Here is a 12,178-nt window from a genome sequence, read left to right as displayed (position 1 = left end):
ATGTTTTTAGGTACAATCAAGTGAAGGCATTTTTCAAGATGAGAGGTATTTTTGGAGAGTCTCAGATGGACCAAAAAAGATTTAATATTGCACCCATCAGAAGCAAAGCTTTGCTGATTGTGCTGGTAAACTCTCATGTTCTCATCAGAGTGAGTTTTCACGGTGTTGTGGGCCTTTTGTTTAATGGAAGGAGGAGGGGGTAAGAGGGAAAAGGTATCACGTCACCAGAAAATGATTGCTGTGGAAGCACAGGGGCATCATTATGTTAGGTTAGGGCTGGGGCCTCCTGCCTCACAGGCCTTGTCTTTGCATTGCCTTCCATCATCAGCAAGCCACAAAAACACACACCAGAGTACCTGGGCATGGGCACATGCAGACCCACTTTGCTTCTTTTAATCACAAGTGCTTTTGCATATTTTCATTTTAAACAGGAACCCTGTTTTAGTGCTTTACTGGAATATAGTATTATAAATGGTGTTTACATAGGATGTGATTTACCTCCTGTATTAGTCAGGGTTATCCAGAGAAACAGAATCAATAGGAGATGCATATATATATATATTTATTTATTATAAGGAATTTTCTCACATGTTTATGGAGGCTGAGAGGTCCCAAGATCTGCAGTCAGTAAGCTGGAGACCCAAGAGAGCCGGTGGCATAAGTTCCAGTCCACAGGCAAAAGAAGACTGATGTCCCAGCTTAAGGAGTCAGGCAGAAGGTCCCTCTTACTCAGTCTTTTTGTTCTATTCATGTCTTCAACTGATTGGATGAGGCCCACCCACACTGGGGAGGGCATTCTGCTTTACTCAGTCTACCAATCTAAATGTTAATCTCATCCAAAAATGCCCTCACAGACACACCCAAAAGAACGCTTGACCAAATGTCTGGGCACCCCGTCGCCCAGGCAAGTTGACACATAAAATTTACCATCATACCTCCTAAACTGGAGTCCTTACAAAAGTGAGTGGTTTTTTATTCTGTCTTCCTAAAGGTTGGGCAGGTTTCAGAAGTTATGAAGAAACAGGCATCAAACAGGAAATTTCACAGCCTTGTCTGTCCCTGGTGAGATTTTCAAAAAAAGGAAGGGTGATTGTGTGTGTGTGACCACGGCCTTTGGTGCCTGCCTTCCACTCTTGCCTGGAGTACACTCTCTGCCTCATGTTGAGAAGCAGGGCCAGACCATGGCACGTGAACCAGGTGGCACTTTCAGGGCAGCCAGTCCTGCTCTTGACTATGTACTTGGCACTTCCTATTTCCTAGGCTTCAGCTTCCCTCTTTCAGATTAGTCTCAGCAGTTCTAATGTCATCTTTTCTTTGTGCCCCTTAAATATGTAAATGTCACTGCAACTTGAAAAATAACATTAGGAAAAAAAAATGCCGGTCATCCCTGCTGAATCATCCCTTCTTTAGAAGAGGCACTAACTCGCCTCCTTCGTTTTGCTTTTTACAACTCCATCTGTAGCTGTGACTACATGGTGGGTGTCTCTGTCCATTCCTGTCCAGCACTGTACCATGACCCAATTGAATCCTGAGAAGATGAACCATCATCTTCCCAAGTTGGAAATTAACAATTGGTTAAATTAGAATTTTGTAATTGTTTAATGTTTTTATTCTCCATTGCACAGTAAACTTTGTATGGCCAAAGACCTTGTGTGCTTTGCTCATATTGTATTTCTAGTGCCTGGTACACATGGTGGGTACTCAATAGGTATTATGGATGCACAAATTGAGACTTTCCTGACACAGATGGATGTCCAACAAAATGTTGATTTTCCAACAGGGAGAGGCTTTCTCCACAGAATTAACCCAGATGAGCTCAAATTATGAGGAAAAAAAATCGAATATTATTGCTGCCAGTTTCCACATTCCTCTCCTCCTTTCTCCTTCTCTGTGTTTCTCAATAAGGAGAAAAATCACAAGCTACCCCCACTGTTGAACTCTTCTTCGGGATTGTTGAATTATATAAAGTATGACTTGCCAGAGAGAAGAACTCATTGAGTGGTGGTTAGATTCTCTCCAATCAGGATACAACAAAGTCTGCATTCTTCATCATTACACTTGGCAAATTTGGAAAGTATGTGAGAATGCAAACTCCTCTACACAATAATAGTAATGATGAAAATAATAACCCCTAATATTTGTGAAGTGATTAATAATTAATGTATGACTTCATAGCCATGAATTTGATCCTAGAAACCATTCTGTGAAGTGACTAGGACAAGTATGATTATCTTACCTCAGAGATGCAGAAACGAGGATTCATTGGAGTAATGTGACTTACTCAAGGTCTTGCAGGTCACCAGGAAAAATGAACACGGAGTTCTCCGACCTTTTGACTCTTATTGTAGCACCCTTCTATTTGGTCACACCACATCTTCACACTTAACAGTAGAAGAAGTGAACACAAATGCTTTCTAAAATACCCGTGTATATTAATCTGCTAGGGTTGCCATAACAAAGTACCACACACTAGGTGGCTTAAACAACAGAAATTTACCATGCTATCCATAACATCATAGCTACGCACTGAATCAACCCTGGTCTGGCTTCCTAAAGTTCCTAAGCTAGGCCTGAAGGTCTGGTTTGTCCTTACATGCATCTCACAGACGTGTAGAGGTCATAACTTTCTTTCATCAGGACTCTTGATGATGTCTAACTCCCATTTAGCTGTCCCTGCCCTCTAATTTGGACTCAGGGGAAGTAGGGGCAAGAATATAACCCACCTCCTACTGACTACTTGGAGAATATAAAGAGAGTTGGAGAGTAAAAGGATAAATGTGAAAGTAGGGGCCTCTGAGATTGAAAGGAGAGGAGACCAATGTGTGTGACAAAAAAGAGAAACACTCTCAGCTTTATTACAAATTGTTGAGAAGTTACTTGGGAAAACATGGATGTGTGTGTTTATTTATCCAATAAACACTCAATGAGGACCTTTGGTGAGTCAGGCATTGGCTGTGGGGCAATAAATAAAATGCTATGTGTACACTGTGTACATAGTGGTGATCCTTGCCTCTGAGACTTCACAGTGGACTGAGAGGTCCCAACAAATGAATAATCAATTGAATTCAGTTTCTTAAGTGCATCAATAGTACTGTCACATATTAATCATCCATCTTGAATTAGGTAGCAACAAGTAGAAAGTTTCATAAAATTAAATCTAGGGCCGGCCCCGTGGCTTAGCGGTTAAGTGCACGCGCTCCGCTACTGGCGGCCTGGGTTCGGATCCGGGCGCGCACTGACGCACTGCTTCTCCGGCCACGCTGAGACCGCGTCCCACATACAGCAACTAGAAGGACGTGCAACTATGACATACAACTATCTGCTGGGGCTTTGGGGGAAAAAATAAAAGGAGGAAGATTGGCAATAGATGTTAGCTCAGAGCCAGTCTTCCTCAGCAAAAAGAGGGGGATTAGCATGGATGTTAGCTCAGGGCTGATCTTCCTCAAAAAATAAATAAATAAATAAAAATAAAAATAAACATTAAATCTAAATAGTAGTGGCCTCCACAAACAATTTTGAAATCAAAGAAGGTACAATTTGTTGTTTGGGATTCGATGGCAGAGGGGCGTGACAAGTGCTGGGTGTTCAGTTCTTTAAAGCATTTTCCAGGTTCCTACTATGAGGCAGGTTCTGGGCTAAGTATTGAGGATAAAAACATTGAACAGAGCACATTTACTCACTACAAAAGAGCATACAGTAAAATGGAGGCAGACATGTAAACTAGCAAATACATCTTATAAAATGTGTTATTAAAGAGTTGACTACAGAATGTTATTAGAGCAGAGAGGATGTATTTAAAGCAAACTTGGAAGAAAAGAGTTTCCCAAAAGACATGATGACCCTTCAAACTGAATTTCAGAAGATGTAGAAGGGTTTACTAGGTTTTATAAAAGGCGGCGAAAGATAAGAGGAGACATTTAGAAAGAAAGAATAATACTTGAACAAGGCACAGACTTTCAAAATAGTACGTTAAGAAGCTTGATATGTCTAGAAGTTAGATGTACCTGTGGGTAAGTGGAATAAGATGATGCTAGAGAAGCAGGAGAGGCCAGATGAGGAAGGACCTTGTGTCCTAAACTAAGGCATTTGAACTTCATGCTGAAAGCATTGGGGATCTCCTGAAGAATTTTCAAGAAAGAATGTTTTCATAAAACTGCAGCTTGTTCTACTCTAAAAGCAGTGTACAGGGTGGGTTGAAAGGGACCAGAGAGGCGGTAAGGAAGTCAGGAGGCTGGAGTGGACACATGCTCTTTGTCCAACATCCCAGTCATCTAAGTACCAACTCTTTCCCAACCTAATATCTTCCTCAGGCCACATGATTCAGGTGGGGCCTATATGCCCTTTTCTGACCTCAGGAGTGGACAAGTGACCTGAGGCCTGAATGATCAAAATACTTCTTTATCATCTTAACCCCTGCTCACTCTGGCCACAATGATTGGTTTGGGGTTGGGCATGTAGCCCAACTCAAATGATAAAATAGCTTTTACTGAAGCTAGCAAAAAGATGCTTTCCTTGTGTAGGCTTGGAGCTGCCAGTGGCCCTCTTCCTACTATGAGGAGCTGCCCGTTGGAGACAAAGGGTGGGGAAACAGAGTCCTGACAACACTATATGAACCTCTGCATCCAGAAAAGCCTGAAATAGATTCCACTCTTCTGACTTCTCAGTTACTTAAGCCAATAAATTCTTCCTCTTCCTCCTCCTCTTCTTTTCTGTTCTTTCTTTTTTTGCTTAAGTTAGTTAGAATCCAATTTCTTAGACTGAAAACCCAGAGTTCTTATTAATACAAGGTCCATTACAATAATCCAGAACAAAAATAGAATTAAAATAGTGCCAAAGCAGATGAAGAGGGGAAAGAGATACAAGAAAAAAAAAAATAAGGAAGCAGAATCTACAGGATCTGGTGGTTGATTACATAGTTGGTGAAGAGAGGTAGGAGTCTTTGATGATGTCATGCTTTTTGGCTTGGAACACTGTGTACACAGTGGTGAAATCCAATGAGAAAGGGAATATAGGTGGCAGAACAGGTTTTGGAGGAAAAATAGTAAGTTCACTTTTGGACATGTTTGTGAAGATAAGGATCAAAGGCTTAGGGAAAGGGTCTAGGCTTGGGCTCTCCATTTAGGAGTGGTAGATAGAGATATTATTGTGGATGTGTTCAGTCAGAAAGAATGAAGAGAGTGAAAAGATCAGAGTGTTAAGGACAAAGTCCAAGTGAACAACTGATATATAATGGCAAGCAAAGGAAGAGGAACCACAAAGGAGATTGGGAATAAGACACTGGAGAGGTTGTGTGAAAACCAGATTATGTATCACAGGGATTGAGGAGTAAGAGAATTTCAAGAATGAAGTTCTATTAAATAGACTCAGTGTAATAAAAAACAAGTGATTCCTGGTTTCAGCTCTGACTTCTAAAGTGCTTAGAAGTTATCATTCCTGTCCTTACAATAAGAAAAAATCTGAATAAACTGGAAATCTTCAACCTTTCTTGTACTCCTCAGAAAATTGAGGTTGCAGGGCAAACTGCCACCCTAAAATCTGGAAAGACAGGCCAAGACAGAGAATCACAGCCAAAGTCACTTTGCCTGGAGCAGAAACCACTGGAGCCATAAATTGGTAGGAACACTTAAACAGTAACTTTGACAAATTGCTGGAGGCCAAGTATGGACTATCACAAGAGTAAGAGACTTGGGGGGGCTGCAGTCTTGGGGGGTCATCACACTTTCATGAGTTTTACCCTCGGAAACCTCACCAAATTCTCACAGTGAAGCGCTAAGGAAAACTCCTCACGTTTCTGATAGGGTAGAGGGGGTGTTAAACATTTTTAAATAAACCCAGCAGTTTCTCCATAACAAAGGCCTCCTACTCCATAGGGAAAAAGACTTTACCATAGCTTTATTATACCTGAGAGAAGGGAAATTACTCAATTCCAGCCCCCTCTAGACTTTCTGTATCAACTAAGAGGATTTAAAAAAAGCTGAGAAATACTTGTGAAGGTCAAAGCCCAGGGACACAGGCCTCCTAAAAGAGTGAGATTTAAACATAAGATTATAGAACACTGCACTTCCCCCCACACCATACCACTACAGTCAGAGGATCTAGTATAATGACAGTGGATTATTATACTGTTATACTATAGTGGAAAGAGCTGTAAGGCCCAGACTCTGTTTAAGAAGGAGGTTGCAGGGACAACCAAAGACAACTGTTAGATAAAAATAAAGATGCTGGAGGAAATTGAAGCCTCTGACACTTACAGCTAGAGCAAGCACTAAACAAAGCCCAACTCCTAGGCAGATTAACATAAAACCTCACAATAAAGGCCTATTTCCCTTAGTTCCTATTATCCAATATATCATTCTAGCTTTCAAAAAAAATTGCAAGCCATGCTACAAGAGTCTGAAGAGGCAAAGCAAACATCAGAACAACATTCATATATGGCACAGATTTTAAAATGCTCAAACAGGGAATTTAAAATAACTATGATTAATATGGTAAGGGGTATAATGAAAAGAAAATACACAATGGGCAAGAACAGATAGGTAAAGTACAGAGGAGTGCTAACAGCAAAAATAGTAGAGTAGGGAATTTGAAGGGCCTGTCCCTCCATAGAAACACCAAAAAATGAGCAAAAACTGTCAGAATTAACTTTGTCAGACTCTAGGAAATAAAGATTTATAGAAACCAAGTGAATGATGAATCAACAAAAAGAAGACTTAGGATAGGAGAGCTTTGAGACATTTTAACTAAGCCTTGCCCCACTCCCCTCCCCTCCACAGTGATAGTTTTAGAGACAGTAGTCTGCATTCCTGGTGTAGGTATTTTGTTCTGCAGGAAGCAGAGTAGACTTTGTTCCGAAGGAACTGTATTTGTCTATTGTCATGTACTGCATAACAATGTTTTGGTCAACAATGGACCACAGATACAATAGGGATCCCATAAGATTAGTACCATATAGCCTAGGTGTGTAGTAGGCCATACCATCTAGGTTTGTGTAAGTTCACTCTATGATGTTTGCACAATGATGAAATTGCCTAATGGCACACTTCTCAGAATGTATCCCTGTCGTTAAGGAATGCATGGCTGTATTTTGACCTTCCTGGGGTTTCCCTGAGGACAGATGCAAGGTGCTTGCCTTTTTTCACCTAACTCAGAACTCTCTCATGCTGACAGGGTGGCTGGATAAAGACAAAGATAAAGAGAGAATCTTGAAACCAGCAAGAAAGAAGTGACTCATCAAGTAAAAGGAATCTTCAATAAAATTAACAGTTAATTTCAGATAAGAAACCATGGAGGCCAGGAGGCAGTGGGGTAACATATTAAAAGTGCTGAAAGAAGAAAAAAACCTGTCAATCAAAAATTCTATATCTGGAAAAAATATGCTTCAAGATGGAAAGAGAAATTAAGACATCCTCAGACAAACAAAAGCTGAGAGAATTCATTGCTAGTAGACCTGCTCTACAAGAAATGCTGAAATTAGTCCTTCCAGCTGAAATAAAAGGATACTAGGCAGTAAATGGAAGTCATGTGAAGAAATAAAGAACAGCAGTAAAGGTAACAATACAGGTAAATATTAAAACCACTTGTATCGTATTTCTGGTTTATAGTATCTCTGTTTTCCCTACATTATTTAAAATGGAAATGCATAAAGCAATACTTATAAATATATATTAATGAAAACAATATATAGGAATGTAATTTGTAACAGTAACTACAAAAGTGAGGACAGAGCTGTACAAGAGTAAAACTTTTGTATAGTATTGAGGCTATGTTGGTATTAATTCAAACTAGATTGTTAAAAGTTTAAGAAGTTAATTGTAGTCCCCAGGGTAAACACTTAGGAAGTACCTTAAAAGATACAGAAAAGGAAATGAGAAAGCAATCAAAATAGTACCCTGCAAAAAATCAATTATATACAAAAGAAGGTAGTATTGATGGAATTGAGGAATAAAAACATATAAGATATATAGAGAACAATAATAAAATGGCATAAGTCCTTCTTTATCAGTAATTACTTTAAATGTAAATGAATTAAACTCTCCAATTAAAAGGCAGAGATTGGTAGAATGGACTAAAAAATACAAACTATGATCCTTCTATAGTCTATCTACAAGACACTCATTTTAGACCCAAAGACACAAATAGGTTTCAAGTAAAAATGATGGAAAAGATATTCCATGCAAATTGTAATCAGGAGGCCTGAGGTAGCTATGCTAATATTAGACAAAATAGACTTTAATCAAAACTTGTTGTAATAGGAAAAGAATGAATTACATATTGATAAGAGTCAATTTATCAAGAATTAATATAACAATAATAAACATATGCACATATTACAGGAGTTCCAAAATATATGAAGCAAAATTTGACAAAATCAAAGGGAGAAATAGTGTTACAATAATAGTCAAAAACTACACTTCTCACTTTCAGTAATGGATAGAACATCCAGACAGAAGATCAATAAGGAAACAGAGGACTTGAACAACACTATAAATCAACTGGACCTAACAGACATATACTCCACCCCAAAACCAGTAGAACATACATTATTCTCATGTGCACATGGAATATTCTCAGAATAGACTATATTTTAGGTCACAAAACAAGTCTCTGGCCATTTTTTAAACTGATTTATTAGATTTTTTTGCTGTTGAGTTGTAGGAGTTCATTATATATTTTGGATCTTAACCCCTTATCAGATATATGGCTTGCAAATATTTTCTGCCATTCCATAGGTTGCCTTTTAACTCTTGATCATTTCCTTTGCTGTGCAGAAGCTTTTTAGCTTAAAATAGTCCCACTTGTCTATTTTGGCTTTTGTGGCCTGTGCTTTTGGTATCATATCCATGAAATCATTACCACTTACACTCTTATCAAAGATCAGTTGACCATATGTGCATGGATTTATTTCCAGGCTCTCTATTGTGTTCCATTGGTCTATATGTCTGTCTTTATGCTAGTACCATACTGTTTTGATTATTGTAGTTTTGTAATATATTTTGAAACCAGGAAGTGTTGTGCCTCTAGCTTTATCCTTTTTCTCAAGATGTACTTGGCTATCCATGGTCTTTTGAGGGTCCATATGAATTTTAAAATTTTTTCTGTTTCTGTAAAAAATGCCAGTGGGATTTTGATAGGGATTACATTGAATTTGTAGATTGCTCTGGGTAATACGGACATTTTAACAATATTAAGTCTTCTGATCCATGAACATGGGATGTCTTTCCATTTGTTTGTGTCTTTAATTTCTTTCACCAGTGCTTTGTAAACAATGGGCTAAAGACTTGACTAAAGACTTGGCTAAAGACATTTCTCCAAAGAAGACATACAAATGGCCAACATGTATATGAAAAAATATTCAAAATCACTAATCATCAGGGAAATGCCAATCAAAATCACAATGAGATATCACCTCACACCTGTCAGGATGGCTATTGTTTTATAAAAAAGACAACAAGCGTTGGCAAGGATGTGGAGAAATTGGAACCCTTGTACACTGTTGGTGGTAATGCAAAACAGTGCAGTTGTTACAGAAAACAGCATAGAGATTTCTCAAAAAATTAAAAATAGAACTACCATCTGATCCGGTAATCCCACTTCTGAGTATTCATCCAAAATAATTGAAATCAGGATTTTGAAGAGATATTAGCACTCCCATGTTCATTGAAGCACTATTCACAATAGCCAAGATGTAGAAACAACCTAAATGTCCATCGACAGATGAATAGATAAAAAAAAGGTGGTATATACATACAATGGACTATTATTCAGCATTAAAAAAAGAAGGGTGTTCGCTTCAGCAGCATATATACCAAAATTGGAACAATGCAGAGAAGATTAACATGGCCCCTGTGTGAGGATGACATGCAAATTTGTGAAGCATTCCATATTTTTTAAAGAAATGACACACACACACACAAAAGGAAATTATGCAAAATGCAACAATATGGATGAACCTTGAGGACATTATGCTAAGTGAAATAAGGCAGTCACAAAAAAACAAACACTATATGATTCCACTAATATGAGGTATCTAAAACAGTCAAATTCCTAGAATCAAAGAGTGGAATGGTGCTTGCCTAGGGTTGGGGGAGGGAGAAATGGGGAGTTGCTAATCAACTGGCATAAAGTTTCAGTTAAGCAAAATGAATAAATTCTAGAGATCTGCTGTACAACATCATACTTATAGTCAACAATATTGTATTGTACACTTAAAAATTTTTAAGAGGGTAGATCTCATATTCAGTGTTTTTACTAAAATTAAATTAAGTTTAAAAGTCCCAATAAATTTTAAATGATTGAAATCATACAAAATATTTTCTTTGACCAAAATAGAATAAAGCTGTAAGTCAATAACAGAAAGAAAACTGGAAAGTTAACAAATATGCGGAAAGTAAACAACATACTCTTAAAAAACATTAAGTCAAAGAAGAAACCAGAAAGGAAATGAGAAAATACCTACAGATGCATGAAATTAAAATCACAACATACCAAAACTTATGGGATGCAGCAAAGGCAGTGCTCAGTGGGAAATTTAGAGCTGTAAATATATACATTAGAAAAGAAGAAATATCTCAAATCAATAACCTAACTTTACACTTTAAGGAACTAGAAAAAGAAGAGCAAACTAAATACAAAGCTAGCAGACTTAAAGAAAAAATAAGGATTAGAGTGGAAATAAAGAAAAAAGATAACACAAAAACATTAGAATCAACAAAAAGGCAGTTCTTTGAAAAGACCAACAAAATTGACAAACATTTAGCTAGAGTGACTAAGAAAAAAAGAGGAAAGACTCAAATCACTAAAATCAGAAATGAAAGTGGGGACCTTATATAATTATAAAGGATTATAAGAAAATACTATGAACAATTCCATGCCAACAAATTAGACATCCTAGATGAAATGTACAAGGATGTCCACTTTAACTACTTCTATTCAATATTGTACTGGAAGTTCTAGCCAGAGCAATCAGGCAAAAAAACAAACAAACCCCCAAAAAATTGAAATCAGAAAAGAAAAAATAAAATTATATTCACAGATTTCATGATCTTATATATAGAAAATTTTAAAGAATTCACACACAAAAAACTACTAGAGCTAATAAACAAATTCTGTAAAGTTGCAGGATAAAAGATCAACACACAAAACTTAGTTGTATTCCTATATACCAACAATGAATAAGCTGAAAAGGAAATTAAGAAAATAATTCCATTTACAGTAATATCAAAAGGAATGAAATACATTGGAATAAATTTAACCAAGGAGGCTCAAGACTTGGATCATAAATACTACAAAACATTGCTGAAAGAAATTTCAAAACACCTAGAAAATGGAAAGACATCCTGTGTTCATGGATTGAAAGACTTGTTTTAAAATGGCAATACTACACAAAGCAATCTACAAATTCAATACAATCCCTATCAAAATTCCAACAGCCTTTTTTTGAAGAAACAGAAATGCTAACCCTAAAATTCATATGGAATTGCAAGACATGCCCAATAGCCAAAACAACTCTGAAACAGAGGAACAATGTTGGAGGACTCCCACTTTGTGATATAAAAATTTATTATAAAGCTATAGTAATCAAAACAGTGTGGTACTGGCTTAAGGATAGACATATAGACAAATGGAATAGAATTGAGAGTCCAGAAATAAGCTCATACATCTAGAGTCAACTGATTTTTGACAAGGATGCCAAGGTCATTTAATGAGGAAAAATAGGCTCTTCAAAAAATGGCACTGAGACAACTGGATAGCCACATGAGAAAATACGAAGTTGGGCCCCTACCTTACAATATATATAAAAATTAATTCAAAATGGATCAAAGACCTAAATGTTAGAGCTACAACTTTAAAATTCTGAAGAAAACATACGTCAAATCTTCATGACCTTGGATTTGGCAATGGTATTTTAGATATGACATCAAAAGTATAAGCAACTAAAGAAAAAATAAATAAATTGGACTTTAGTAAATGTAAAAACTTTCATGCATCAAGGAAGTGATAAATTTTTCCAGAACAGGAGAAAATATTTGCAAATCATATACATGATAAGGGTCAAGTATCCAGAATATATAAAGAACTATTACCATTCAACTACAAAAAGACAAACAACTCAATTAAAAAATGGGCAAAGGGCTCAAATAGACATTTCTTCAAAGAATGTATACATATGGCCAACAAG

At 37.1% G+C, this 12,178-nt stretch overlaps 1 non-coding gene across 1 annotated transcript; it reads left to right on the top strand.

Annotated features, from left to right (window-relative positions):
- The first annotated feature begins 9,781 nt into the window (after window positions 1-9,781).
- LOC131401517 (U6 spliceosomal RNA) lies at window positions 9,782-9,888 on the top strand. Its single transcript, XR_009217716.1, has one exon. It is a non-coding gene; the product is annotated as a U6 spliceosomal RNA (small nuclear RNA).
- Window positions 9,889-12,178: the final 2,290 nt, after the last annotated feature.

This window comes from Diceros bicornis, chromosome X (genome assembly GCF_020826845.1).
Source record: "Diceros bicornis minor isolate mBicDic1 chromosome X, mDicBic1.mat.cur, whole genome shotgun sequence".
NCBI lineage: Eukaryota > Metazoa > Chordata > Mammalia > Perissodactyla > Rhinocerotidae > Diceros > Diceros bicornis.
Note: the sequence above shows the minus strand (reverse complement) of the source record. Positions and strands in the feature narration are given on the sequence as shown.